The sequence below is a fragment of the Macaca nemestrina genome, chromosome 17 (assembly GCF_043159975.1).
Source record: "Macaca nemestrina isolate mMacNem1 chromosome 17, mMacNem.hap1, whole genome shotgun sequence".
Classification (NCBI taxonomy): Eukaryota; Metazoa; Chordata; class Mammalia; order Primates; family Cercopithecidae; genus Macaca; species Macaca nemestrina.
Window position 1 is genome coordinate 57467741 of NC_092141.1, and position 13956 is coordinate 57481696.

The 13956-nt window shown below is 42.9% G+C and overlaps 1 protein-coding gene and 1 long non-coding RNA gene across 2 annotated transcripts in view; one reads left to right on the plus strand and one right to left on the minus strand.

Annotated features, from left to right (window-relative positions):
* LOC105472409 (carbonic anhydrase 10) overlaps window positions 1-13956 on the plus strand; it is a 544782-nt gene that overhangs the window by 460012 nt on the left and 70814 nt on the right. The window lies entirely within an intron of this gene.
* LOC105472408 (uncharacterized) overlaps window positions 3432-13956 on the minus strand; it is a 50299-nt gene continuing 39774 nt past the window's right edge. The window contains exon 4 of the long non-coding RNA XR_981563.3: window positions 3432-3800. This is a non-coding gene — a long non-coding RNA (uncharacterized lncRNA). The remainder of the gene's footprint in view (window positions 3801-13956) is intronic.

A 13956-nucleotide genomic window follows, 5' to 3' on the forward strand; every position in this document is an offset into this window, starting at 1 on the left:
TCCAAGCTGCAGTGGTGGGATTACAGCTCACTTCAGCCATGAACTCCTGGGCTTGTGATACCCCCCGACCCCAACTTCCTGAGTAGCTGGGATTACAGGCTCATGCCACCATGCCTGGCTAATTTTTTTTTCTTTTTTGAAGACAGGATCTCACTATGCTGCCCAGGCTTGTCTTGAACTCCTGGCCTCAAGTAATCCTCCCACCTCAGCCTGTCAAAGTGCTGGGATTTCAAGCATAAGCCACCACACCCGGCCAATACTTAACCTTTTAAATCACCCCAACGTAGGACCGGGATATCATGAATGAAAGACATCCGATGGGTCTTAACTTCTCTTGAACAGAGGCAGCTCTTCTTCCTATTTGTAAACATGCCAAAAACATTTTCTGAGACCTGCTGTGTCCCAAACTCATATTAGATGCTGGGCAACAGGGGTAAATACACCATGGATCTTTCCTTTAATTCCCCAGTGATTCAACTTTCTTGTCTATTTTTCAGCAACAGGTGAATTCCAGGTGTTACCTAGGTTCAGTGGTGAGAGGTGTAGCTATTGCACAAGTTTTGTGAGGACAAGTTGAAAAGAACAAGGAGGTGCCATCTGAGAGTTTAAAATTTCATGCCTTCATGCCTCAATTTGCAGGCGATGTCATGCATCATTTATGTGGGGGTTCTGGTGGCATTTATTTTATTCAAAGCCCATTTATCCTGGACTTTTTCTAGTGCTGTGTGAGATTTTATGATTCATCAAATCCCTCTTCTCCATAATGTAGTTTTGCACGCATGCTGATGTGTGCTATGCTCAGATGAGCTCTCAGATGGGAATAAAGAACTGGAGTGAGGTCAGAGGAAAGTGTGACCATATTTGGACCTGGCCATGCTTCCCATGTGTGATGCTGTGCTGTGAATAGAGGTATAGAAGACATCCTCAGGGCAATAGTATGAGATATGGAGAAAAGAAAAAACAAAGTGTCTTTTTTCTATCCTCTCATTCAACAATCAACACTTCTGTGACCTCTGGTTGCCAAAACATATGAGGATTTCTTCCCACGGTCAACCAAGCAATCAATTCTGTAGCAGACACCAGCTGGGTGTTCTCTTATTCAATTCAATTCTGATGCTATCTACTTGAAGATAGCAACAGATCCCACAGATGGAGGGCTTAGTTCCCCCTCCCCGCCCCCAGAGGCCAATAATAAGCACAGGTTGTGATGCGTGTTCCCATGACCACCTTTTTGGATCAATTAATTTCCTAGAGTGGCTCACAGAGATCAGAGAAACACTTACCAGTTTACTACAAAGGGTATCACAAAAGATACAAATGAACAGCTGGGGGAAAAACTGTATAGGACAAGGTATGGGGAAGGGTTGAGGAGCTTCTGTGCCCTCTCCAGGCCTACTGCCTTCCAGGAACCTCTAGAACTCAGTGCTTTTGAGTGTTTATGGAGGCTTCCTTACCTAGGAACAATTGATTAAGTCATTGGTCATTGGTGATTAGCTCAACCTTTGGCCTCTCTCTTCTTCCTGGAGACTGAGGTGGAGCTGAAAGTTCCAATACTTTATTTTTATTTATTTATCTATCTATTTTTACTGTAAGCTGCTTTGGCTTTTATTTTTAATCTTTTTTTCATAAGTTATTGGGACACAGGTGGTATTTGGTTACATGAGTAAGTTCCTTCGTGGTGATTTGTGAGATTTTGGTGCACCCATCACCCGAGCAGTATACACTGTACCATATTTGTATGTCTTTTGTCCCTCGCCCCCCTCCTACTCTTCCCCTCAAGTCCCCAAAGTCTATTGTATCATTATTATGCCTTTACATCTTCAAAGCTTAGCTCCCACATATCCGTGAGAACACACAATGTTTGATTTTCCATTCCTGAGTTACTTCACTTAAAATAATAGTCTCCAATCTCATCCAAGTCGGCAAATCGTGTTAATTCATTCCTTTTTATGGCTGAGTAGTATTCTATCCTATATATATATATACCAGTTTCTTTATCCACTTGTTGATTGATGGGCATTTGGGTTGATTCCACGATTTTGCAATTGTGAACGGTGCTGCTATAAACATGTGTGCACAAGTATCTTTTTCGAATAATGACTTCTTTTCCTCTGGATTGCTGGATCAAATAGTAGTACTACTTTTAATCACATGGTTCATTTTCCTGGCAACCAGGCCCATGTTGGGCTAGCCAGGTGCCCACCAAGAGTCATCTCATTAGAACAAAAGAGGCTCCTATCACCCAGGAAATTCCAAGGGATTTAGGAGCTCTGTGTCAGAAAATGGGGGTCAAGGACCAAATGTTAAAAAATTCCAGCACCCCTGTCTACAAGGGCATTAGGAGCTCTGTCTCAGGAACTTAAGCAGAAGCCAAGCATTAGAACAAAAAAAAAAATTCTCCTAGCACTCCTACCACTCAGGAAATTACAAGGGTTTTAGGAGCTCTGTGCCGGGGACTGGGGACAGAGACCAATATGTATATTTCTTATTATTTCTCAAGTGACGGTTCCAAAGATGGCAGTAACCTATTGCACAGATTACTCAAGTAGCACTATAATTCATTTCTCTGTGTCTCATCCTGGTTAAGATCTCCCTGCCAACATATTCAAAGCTCAGAAGACTATAAACTTGATGAAGAAATGCTGGACCTACCATGACCTTGGCCAACCTTTGGCTTTCTGTTGAATGAAAAACCAATTTCCTATCATTGTTCAGTAATAGGTCTTCAGATTGAAGGGTGCATAAAGGAAAGGATTTTATACCTAATTCAACATTTATTGAGGCCAGTGATTCAGTAGGGTACACAGCACATGCTTAAACAATTCCTCTACAAAATGCTATGGAGGGAACTGTAGCTTAATGAACCCCAAGTGCATACATTGGTAAGTGGTGAGACAGTATTTGAACCATGTCACTGACATCACCTTAGGGGCAGCCCTGCTACCCACTCCAACGAGAGCCCAACCCTGGGGGGCTGGCGAGAACCAGGAGGGGACAGAGAAGTAGCCAATGGATGGACTTACTGCCATTTTTTTCTCTCTCTTTTTTTTTTTTTTCCTCTGAATAAATATCACTTTTCAAGGCCAAAAAAAAGTGGGGGGAACCATGAACATTTTAGACATCCTTTTATTTGGGGGTGTGCTTCTCCCAAAAATACTGATCCAGTTCCCTCAGATTAGTCACATCCAGGCCCAGGGCTCTTCCATCCCAACCCAATTCCCTTGAAAATGATTAAAGACTCTATAATATATCACTCAATCTCATTTGCTGGATCAAATCTAGAGAGAGAATTGCTGAGTAAGGTGACCCAGGGGACCGTCTCCAGGTGGGGAGCAAAAGAAAGAAAGTAGTAGCCATTTTCACAGTGTATTGTGTAGTATTTATTGATTTAGGAAAACAAACACAAAATTCTGAATCAAATTACTTGGAGGATGATTACCAGAGTCTGGGAAGGGTAGTAGGGGCTGGAGGGGAGGTGGGAATTTTTAATGGATTCAAAAAATGATAATTAGAAAGAATGAGGACCAGGCGCGGTGGCTCATGCCTGTAATCCCAATACTTTGGGAGGCCGAGGTGGGTGGATCACCTGAGGTCAGGAGTTCAAGACCAGCCTCGCCAACATGGTGAAACCCCGTCTCTACTAAAAATACAAAAGTTATCCAGGCGTGGTGGTACGGGCCTGTAATCCCAGCTACTTGGAGGCTGTGGCAGGAGAATCGCTTGAGCCTAGGAGGCAGATGTTGCAGTGAGCTGAGATTGAATCAGTGCACTCCAGCCTGAGTAATAGAGCGAGACTCTGTCTGAAAAAAAAAAAAAAAGGAATGAGTGAACAAGACTACCATCTGATCACACAACAGGATGACAATAGTCAATAATAAATTGTACATTTTAAAATAACTTAATTGTACATTTTAAAATAACCAAAATAGTGTAATTGGATTGTAACACAAACGGTAAATACTTGAGGGGATGGATACCTCATTCCCCATTTTGTGATTTCACATTGCATGCCTGTATCAATACATCTCATGTACCCCAAAAATATATACAAGCATTATTTACCCACAAAAATTTTTAAAAAGGAAATTTTTTTTAATTACTTGGAAACTTCTCCCCAAAAATGTTTTAATCCTCCCTTATTTTGTTCTTTTCACCACAATAAACTTAGAACGTGAGAACATGAAGCTATAAGAACTATGATTATTGAAAAGCTAGAACTCTTATAAAGTACTGATAATTTGAGAAAAGGGCTCTTGTGTTACCAGGCTCTGCTATTTCTTTCATTCTCTGAATAATGAGCACCTATTTAGCCAGAATCACAAATGTGAAGGAAGAGCCGTGATTTTTAATTCCTCCCTGCCCACTATCTCCTTAGGAAACAAACTGAAATCATCACACATAGGTGTAGATTTAAAAATTGAAGTTCTGCAGATTTCTTGTATCTGTGATTCCTTCTTCTCTCTCCATCTGAGCACATCCTTGCTTACATCTCAACTAAGCTTCTCCCATCACCATCGAAGTCCATTGTCTTAGCAAGAGCAATCATCGCCTTCTCAGTCACATCTCCCATGTTTGAAACCACAGTGTGTCTCTACCCACCCACCTGAATGTGGCCTCATCAGGTATCTGGAGAAGGTCCAACCCTGTAAAATAACCATAGTGATGAGGACCCCAGCCCACCTCCCAAAGAGCTCCAGAGGGAGGAAGGAAATTATTTTTCTAGTGCAAGTCACAATACTTGGCCCTTTTTATACATTGCCTTAAATCTCTCAAACCCCTGTGAAAAGATAGGTATTAGTGTACCCATTTTACAGGTGACAAAGGTGAAAGGATACAGAATTTGCCCAAGATTACACAAATTGAAAATGTTGGAACTGGCAGTCAAACTCAATTTTTTATGGATTGCAAAATCTATGCTTGTTCCCCTATGAGACTGTACCTCTTTAAGAAAGAGATGGATGGTCACATATAATATCACACCCTGCCTCTCAAATTGAAAAGGGGCCTGAAGTACCTTTTGTAGAGGCCTCAGGAACTGGTGTCAGTGCTTATACCAGCACAAATGCACACATATACAGACAGAGCAAGAGAAAGAGAGACTGGCCTTTCTCTCCTTAGGGGCATCATGGCCCCTTACACTGAACACTCAGTGTTCTTTGACTATAAGAAGAAGAAAGCCACTCTAGTTAATTTAAGGATTAGTTTATTTGAGAGAATACTAGGTAACTCGTAGAATCAAGGACCACAAAAGGCCAGGAACATCAGGTCAGTACCAGGGATCTCCAATTCATTCTTTCTGAGCACTGCCATCAAACTGACTTGTCTTCATTCACCTTCCATTCATATTTCACTCCACTTATAATTCAGATTCCTGGGAGACTGAGTCTGGCCAACCTGTAAAGTCATGGACACACCCAGGAGCAGGGTACTGGGATTGATATCCCCCAGGGCCATATGGAAATGCAGGAGGCACAGTTCTCCAAATGAAAGGAAGGGTGCTGTTACCAAGGGAAGAGGGATAAATAGATGCTGGGCAAGATAACAACAGATGCTTGTACCCGCATTCTACTCTTTGCTCTAATAAGTAAGCCTAGTGATTAGAGAAGCTCTTGTTTGGTCCTAGGCTTAAGTGATAACTAGGGAGTGATATTTTTCAAAAGATATAGAGCCAAAATTTGTATTTTTTTCAGGCCCTATTTTTCTCAAATGACTTACCATCACTATTGTCCTTAGGTCCTCCCATTGTCCCCACTAGACATCATTGATGGGTTCAGAAATGCATATTTCTAATAGTAACCTCACACTGCCTGTTAAACATCTATGCCCTTGCTGTGGTCATGACCCAGCCAAGAAATGGCCAATCATAGGCTCCTTTCTCCTTCTGACCATGCCTGAAGTCCAGCCATTGATCCAGTCCCTTAATCAATGGTAAGAATGATGCTCAAACCATTCAGCGTGTAAGATCATCTTGAGTAGCAGCTCCCAATCCTTCCGGATCTCTAAAGTAGGAAAACACTTTCTTGGGAAGTTACCCGATTGAACAAATGAAGTCTTCATGGTCCTGGTGAAAACCTCACCTCCAATTTACTGTTTGGCTGAGTTTTTGTGATGATCTTCTGCTCTAGACCCACAGATAGCTGAGGACACGACAGATCATCAGACAGTGGGAACACCAAGTCACAGAGTTCCTGCAGCTCTGTGTCCTGTGCAGACAAAGCCACTCACCCTCCTCCTGCCTTTATGGAAGGAAGGTGGTAGGCAATGTTACTTTGTTTTTGGCAAACCCCCACAAAGAGAAATCATTCCACATAGTCTGAGAGGGAGTATAGTAAGTGTTGTGCATAGAGACCTCATTAATGGCCAACACCTGTTTTATTTGCAACTCACCATCTTTCTAGTTAAGAAGCGTTCAGAGCCTGACCTGCAGACTATATTGGGAGATAAAACAATGAGATGCTCACTCTCAATGTGCCTGGCTTTATGGAGTAGCTTCATTCCTACAAGTGTATTCTGTAGATCAATATCAATCCCCGGTGCCTATTGACTTTACCGCACAGTTCCAGTATTGCTTTATCTTTACAGAGTAAATTTTTATTATTAGAGGCTTCTAATCCTTTAGCTTTAAATGTCTCTATTCCTGCACTTCAGCCTTTCTGCCAAAGAAAAACATTTCATGAGAAAAAGCTAAATTACTAAGTATATTCATGTGCCATTTCTCCTAATCCTAACAAAAGCCCTGTCATGTTGTGATATTTCCCTATTTTAAAGATTGGACAACTGAGGTACAAGACCTCATTCCTAATGAAAAAATACACAAGGGCTCAACCCATGTCTTCTGATGGGACTGAACCTCAAGTCGCAGTTATTGCTTCATCTTCAGTGGGTATTTGTGAAATGTGTAGAAAGGGCATGGAAGCTGCATCATGTTCAGTGGACACTGCAAGTGATCTGTCTGCCATTCATTTAACACACATTTGTTGATGACTCATTATATTCAGAAGTGAACAAGATAGTGTCTGGAGCCTGGGGCAGCTCTCACTTTAGAATAGGCTTGTTTATCAAAGACAACTTTCATCTTGCCTAAGATCACTCAACAATCTCTATGAGGCAGAAGTTCCTTGGTCCAGTCATGTAGACTTCCTGCCCAGATCCCATCCGGTAGCCACTGTCCCTCTCCCCCAGCAGCTGTGACTTTGTCTGATCACACCTCACAGCCACCACTTTTCCTGGGGGATTGCCCTCTGCTAATTGCTCAACAGGCTACACTCCCACATTCCCAAGTCACCCCCAGCAGAAGCCCACAGCCCATGACTAATAGATACATGCCAAGGGGCATCAGAGGCTGATCTTCTTGCCTCAGGTGGAACTAATTTTGTTGTGAGATTCATACTCCAGCGCCTTCCTATGGGCTCAGACTGAAGCAATCTGCAGGCAAGTCAAAAGCTTTGCTTTGATATTTGTTTCAACTCTGTCCCACTTTCCTCCTTCCCCTTTTCCGGGGACCATATCATCAGGAAAGTACTTGAATTAGACTCTCCATCACAGGCTGTGTCTAAAGGAACCCAACATAAGACATCTAGATTGACTTCATTTTGCAGCAGAAGAGTTACAAATTTTTAGTGTCTGAAAAAAATCTGTATTTCATGTTTTCATTCATTCAGATTGGGCCTTCTCCTAAAATTAAATAAAACCAGCAAGATCTGTCTTTGCAGGATTTTGTTTGTACTGAGGGTAAGGAAACAGTCATCTCTTAAAATATTCAGGACTACTAAAATACAACAGGTGCATTGCCAGTTTCCTAATAGTATATCTCGAAACCAATTTTTTTGTGAGAACGTCACACCCACTGATAGGAGTCATGAGTTTTTGCTTTTGAGTAGTGATATGAACCTAAGTGTGAGTTGCATTGAAAATTAATGTACTGCCTGCCTGATCATTTTCACAGAGCCTTTGGTGAGGTTGATGTTGAGCTTGTTGGATAATTATCTGTTTTTTAAAAATCTAAGCATCCTTTTGTACATCGTGTTTTCTGTTTGCAAGTTTCGCTTCAAGTTTACTGAACCGTTTAATTAACTTAAGTGTTTAAACTTCTAGAGGTGTTGATTGATTCTAATCAGTATTTTCTGCTATTCTAATTGAAGGCTTCCTCTCTTGGACTATTGTCAGTGAAGCAAAAAAAAAAAAAAAAAGCAAAATGTTGTTCAGTCTTTGGCATAATCTAACACAAATTTAGTTGGCCCCATGATTGCATGAACTTCAGGAGGCCAAAAGAGAGCCAATTTCTCTATGCTCTTGAAATCGCAGAGCCAGCCCCAGGAAGAGACTGTGCTGCAGGTACAGGGAGGACGTGCAACCTCTGGCTGGGACTTAGACTCCGAGCCAAACCACTTTCAGCTTTGGCAGTTTTCACTCTTCCTGGAAACTCAGTCGGGGGATGTTTTGCAGGGACCCTTACCACCCAGAGGAAATGATTTTCTCCTTTAACCACTCTTCTTTTCTCAGAAAAACAAAAAATTACCCCCAAACTCCCACCTTCTGTCGTAACACCCCAGGCAAAGGCAAATTTAGTCCCTAGAATAAGAGCTGCCCAATATCGAGTAGGTCTTTCAGCTGGTGGTGAGAAGTCAGGCTTCTAAACTCTAGGTATTCAGACAACCTGGGTGTTGTGTTTATCTGGCCTTTAGAATTGCTCTGGAGAGAGCCAGAGGGGAGTCCCTGCCAAAACAGCTCAGGGAGCTCCTCCAGCCAGCGGGCACCTGAGACATGGCCCCTCGACCGCTCCCCAACTTCAGCTTTTGAAGACCAAGTTTTCTGCTGCCTTCAAAAATATTTTCTGGCAAGCTGACTTTGGTCCCTCTTGAGACAATTCTGTTCTAGTTGACTTCTGTTCAGCACAAAATAATGTATTATGGATATTGCATTTTTCTGCTAAGAAAACGTCGGCTGCTAAACTAGATCAAACCACCCTCCAGTTCTTCAGTGCTGACTCATTTTAATTATTGAATTTTCTCCCTGGAAAGTACACTCCGTGCTGTTTGTCGAGAAACTGGCAGTTTTAACACAATTTGGAAACTTTTCATAGATTGATCACCCCGGAAAACAGGCGGCTGCTCACCAGAGAAATTCTGCAGTTCAGATTAGTTTGCTGGGTGATGACACTGAAGAAGTGAAATGTGTGGGGTTTCTCCCTACCACCCATTCCAACTCCCTGGCTCCTCACAAGACAGTGCCACTGCATGCAGCAAGGAGCTCTTGTTTTCTGTGTACTTCTGTGGGGTCCAGCTCTAGATCTGTGACATGCTCACCAGCTCACCTAAGTGAATACAATCCCTGACTCTCTCCAGATTTGTTTCTTACCTCCATCTAATTCAGTCATTCCCATCCAGCCATACCTACCTTCTCTCTCCCTTGGGAACACTCCAAGCCATTCCCTACCTTAGGACACTTGCATGTGCTATTCTGTCTAGTAAGTTCCGCTTCTAGTCTAGGTGGGTTTGCAACCCTGGCTGCATGTTAGAATAATTTTAAGCCTTATCTTGAGGTCAATTAAATTTCAACCTCTGGAGGTGGGGTCCACTATCTATTTTTAAAAACTCCCAGGTGATATGAATGCACTTCAAAGGTTGTGAGTCATCACTTTTAATCTTCATGTGGCTGGGTCCTCCCATTGTTCAGGTCTCAGCACCAAGATTTCTTCCCAGAGAAGCCTTCCTAATCATCCTATCTGAAGGAGCCTGAACTCTAACCCCTGGAGCTCTACATCACTCACTGATTTCATTATCTCTACAGTACTCATCACTCTCTAAAGTTATCTTTTCTATTTTTTATTTATCGTTTGTCTTCCCCACTGTAATTCAAGCTTCAAGAGAGGGATTTGTTCATCTTGTTGACTTCTGTATCAGGACATCTGCCCAATACGTAGCAAGTGCTCAAAATATATTTGCTAGATGAGCAAGTAAATGAATAGATGGATATATGAATGAATAGATGAATGAATGAGTTTCTGCCCTTAGAGTCTGTATTAGTCAGGGTTCTCTAAAGGGACAGAACTAATAGGATAGGTGTATATATGAAGGAGAATTTATTAAGGAGTATTGACTCACACAATCACAAGGTGAAGTCCCACAATAGGCTGTCTGCAAGCTGAGGAGCAAGGAAGCCAGTCCCAGTCCCAAAACCTCAAAAGCTGGTAAGCTTACAGAGTGCAGCTTTCAGTCTGTGGCTGAAGGCTGAAGGGCCCTGGCAAACCACTGGTATAAGTCCAAGAGTCCAAAAGCTGAAGAACTGAAGGTCCAATGTTCAAGGGCAGGAAGCATCTAGCCCGGGAGAAGGATGAGGGCCAGAAGACGCAGCAAGTCTAGTCCTTCCATGTTCTTCTGCCTGCTTTATTCTACCCATGCTGGAAGCTGATTGGTTGGTGTCCACTCAGATTGAGGGTGGGTCTGCCTCTCCTAGTCCCCTGGCTCAAATGTTAATCTCCTTTGGCAACACCCTCACAGCCATGCCCAGGAGAAGTACTTTGCATCCTTCAATGCAATCAAGTTGACACTCAACCATCACAGAGTCCAAGTTAGTATTTTTGATAGTATACTTCACTTGATAAGAGCTGCCCCTCAGCACACCTGGGGAAAAGTATACTTGCTCTACAGACGTTATTTTCTACTTTGAGTTCCTCAACATGAGGATTCAAAAAGTTTTAATAAACAACAACAAATTAATTTAACTACAACCTATCACAAGTTGCATATTGATATTGAAAATTCTGTGAAAGTCTAAGTGTTCAATGCCTCCCCTTCCATGTGTCCCTTCAGCATGGCCATCAGAGCAGCAAGTCAATGCTTAGCCATCCAGCACTTGTGCCTTCCCCACCCAGTGCCAAGGCACGGTGGAGGCATGAGAGCTCTTTTCTTTCCCTCTCTATTTGGTCTCCCACCTTTCGAAGCTCCTGAGAGAAGTATTTAAATAATATGCTGGTCTTCAATAGAATCGCTTGGAAGGACTGCTGGAGACCACTTGTAATCACTGAAGCAGCAAGGAGAGATCACGTCTTTCATGATTTTCTTCCACTTTTAGTGCCATCTTCCACTCGCTTCTACTTCCAGATCCTTCCTGGGTTGGTGTCCTACCTTAAATGTCTCCATGAGTGTCTTATCCACTCAAGTGTCTTCATCATGAATTGCCGGCAGCTCATCCTTTGACCAACACATGTCCCAACTTGGAGAAGCCTGACGAGTTCTGGGAATCACCACCACCGTGTTTCTCTTACTCAGAGCTGCCTCCAGTTTTTCTGTAAAAACCAAACCACTATTCTCTAAAACAGAAAAAAAAGGTACAACTTCAAATTTGGCCATAAGGTATTCAAGAAGGGATTCCATTTTCCTGATTAAGGACAGGAACATGAGAGAAACACACACACACACACACACACATATTCATCCCCTTTCCTTCCTGCACACCTGCTCAGCAGGCACAATGCCTGTGTTAATTCATACTTATATAATAAATTTATCCTCTTTCCTTCCCTGGAAAGTGGATGAATAATGGCAGACTCTGCCATTTCCTATCATTTTGGCTATTAATGCACGTCAGCAAGTGTGTTTTGGCTTCAGAGGACACAGAGATATTTCTGGTAACCTGTGAGAGCTAATTCACCTTCAGGAGGTGAGTAGCCAAATATTTATATCTTATCAGAGTCTGACTCATTCTCCACCATTGCAAATATGTGTCACAGTGCCTAAAGCTTAAGCTGGGTATCAGGGACATCTAAGGTCCCAGACTGACTCTGTAGTCCAGAGGATTCAGAAATTTGATTTTAGCAGAATCTCTATAAAGAGAATGCTTGGGGAGCCTGGCCCACACTAACCTTATAAGCCAGGACAGTTTCTGAGCATACAAATAAGGCTTCACCCCAAGAAGTGTACTGACCATTCATTCACATAATAAATATTTATTAAGTACCTAGCATGTTGCTTCTGTGAGAATCTAGGCACCGAGGAACAACAGGGAACGAAAAAAGAACAAAAACTCTTTTGTAATGGAACTTAGTGGGAGAGACAGACAACAGACAAATATGTAAAATATACAAGGATCAAACAGTGACAAGTGCTGTGGGTAAAATAAAGTAGGAGATGAGTTAAGGGAAAAGGCGTCCAGTGTAGGGTGGGGATTGCAGTGTTAAATGAGGCAGTCAGGGAAGGCCTCAGCTAGAATGTGACATGTGAACAAAGACCTAAAGGAGATGGAAAGGCCAGCTTGCAAGTTTCTAGGTAGAGAGGTTTCCGGCCCTCAGGCAGGAGTGTGCCTGGTGTGTGGCAGGACCACTGTAGCTTGAACCTATGTGTTAGGAGAGAGTGCATAGGATCAAAAAAGTTGGCTGATGTGGAATCCTGAAGGTTTCGGGGGACTGGATCTGGATATGGGTTTTCTTCTAAGTGTGATAGGGGCCATCAGAGGTCTTCAAGTAGGGGAGTGGCATGATCTGATTTAGCTTTTAGCAGGTCTTTTCTGGCTGTTAGCCAAGAGGAGACCATAGAGGGTAAAGGCCCCAGCAGGCAGGCCTATTAGGAGGCCACTACAGTCATCTGGGAAAGAGATACTGACAGCTTGAACCAGGGCAGTAGCAGCAAAAGGAGAGAGAAGCAACTGGGTTCTGCATGCATTTTGAAAGGAGAGCCAATGCAAGTTGCTGCTATACTTGGTATGCTGTGGAGAAAAAGAGAGGAGTCAAGGTTTAGAGCCACCTAAAGGAACAGGTTCCATGAGAGCCCATTTCTGGCAAATGGGTTTACTCAGGAATCAAATGCAGACCAGATAGACAGTTAGGTGAGCACAGAATTATAACAAAGTAATTCATCTCAGTGGCAACAGCTTTCACTTAAGAGCCCTGAGTGTAGGCCAGGCCCTGTGTTAAGCATGAGCTTACATACTCCATTTCCTCTTCCAACAGCCCAATGGTAAACATACCATTATCCCCATAAATGAGGAAATTGAGGCTCAGAGCACAGTGACTTGCACAGCACTGCACAGCTACTCAGTGCTGGAACTATGACTTCAACCAGGCCCGTCTGACACGCCCTCAACCACTGTGCTACACAGATTCCTACTCAAAATGCTTTTTAACCACATTCAAGAACAACTATGGATTGTTCTTTTTCCTCTAGGGCTTTTTCAACTATTTAGCCAACATTCTAGACTGAAAAACTACCCCTACCTTGCACAGTGGCAGAGACCCTTGGTCAAATTCTGTCTCTCTGGCCTTTTGTTTTCTCCATCTCTCCCTGTCACCTATACCCTCCGTCAACAGCTCAGCAGTGGCTTCACAGCTATTGTTACATCCATTTTGGTTCAAAAGTGTCCTCCCTCTTAGGTTTGAGAGACACCCCGGGCTACCTGATGGGGTTTAGAGAGCACCTTGCTCTTATGTGCAGTGAATTTGCAACATATAGGTGGCTTTCTTTTGAGGCGTTTTTTTCAAGTGAATTACCCCAATAAGGATGCTATTTCCTGTCCTCATCTCCAGGTGTGAGGAATTCATATTTGTCAGCCTAGGGCACTTACCATATTCTCCATATTTGTTCAGAAAAATGCTTGCTGAGGGCCCTCTATGTGCCAAGCACTGTTTTAGGGAGTGCAGTAGTGAGCAAACTAGACCCAGTTCCTTCTCCCATGAGACTGGTAGGCTGGTGGGGCAGCAAGATGTTAACTAAGGACCTCTCTGCTAGGGTTAAGGGTTAAGGTTTGTGCTCTGAAAGGAAGAAATATTGATCTATGTGTATATATAGGAGCCAGGCCTCACCTGGGAGGTGAGAGAAAGTGTCCCTGAAGAAATGGTGAGTAGGCTCCTATCTGAAGGATGAGCAGTTCTCCCAGGATAGAAGATGGGGAAAGGTACAAGTGGTCCACACGGAAGCCTTGTAATAAAAGGAAACATAGCAAGTTTAAGAAGCAAAGAAAGCA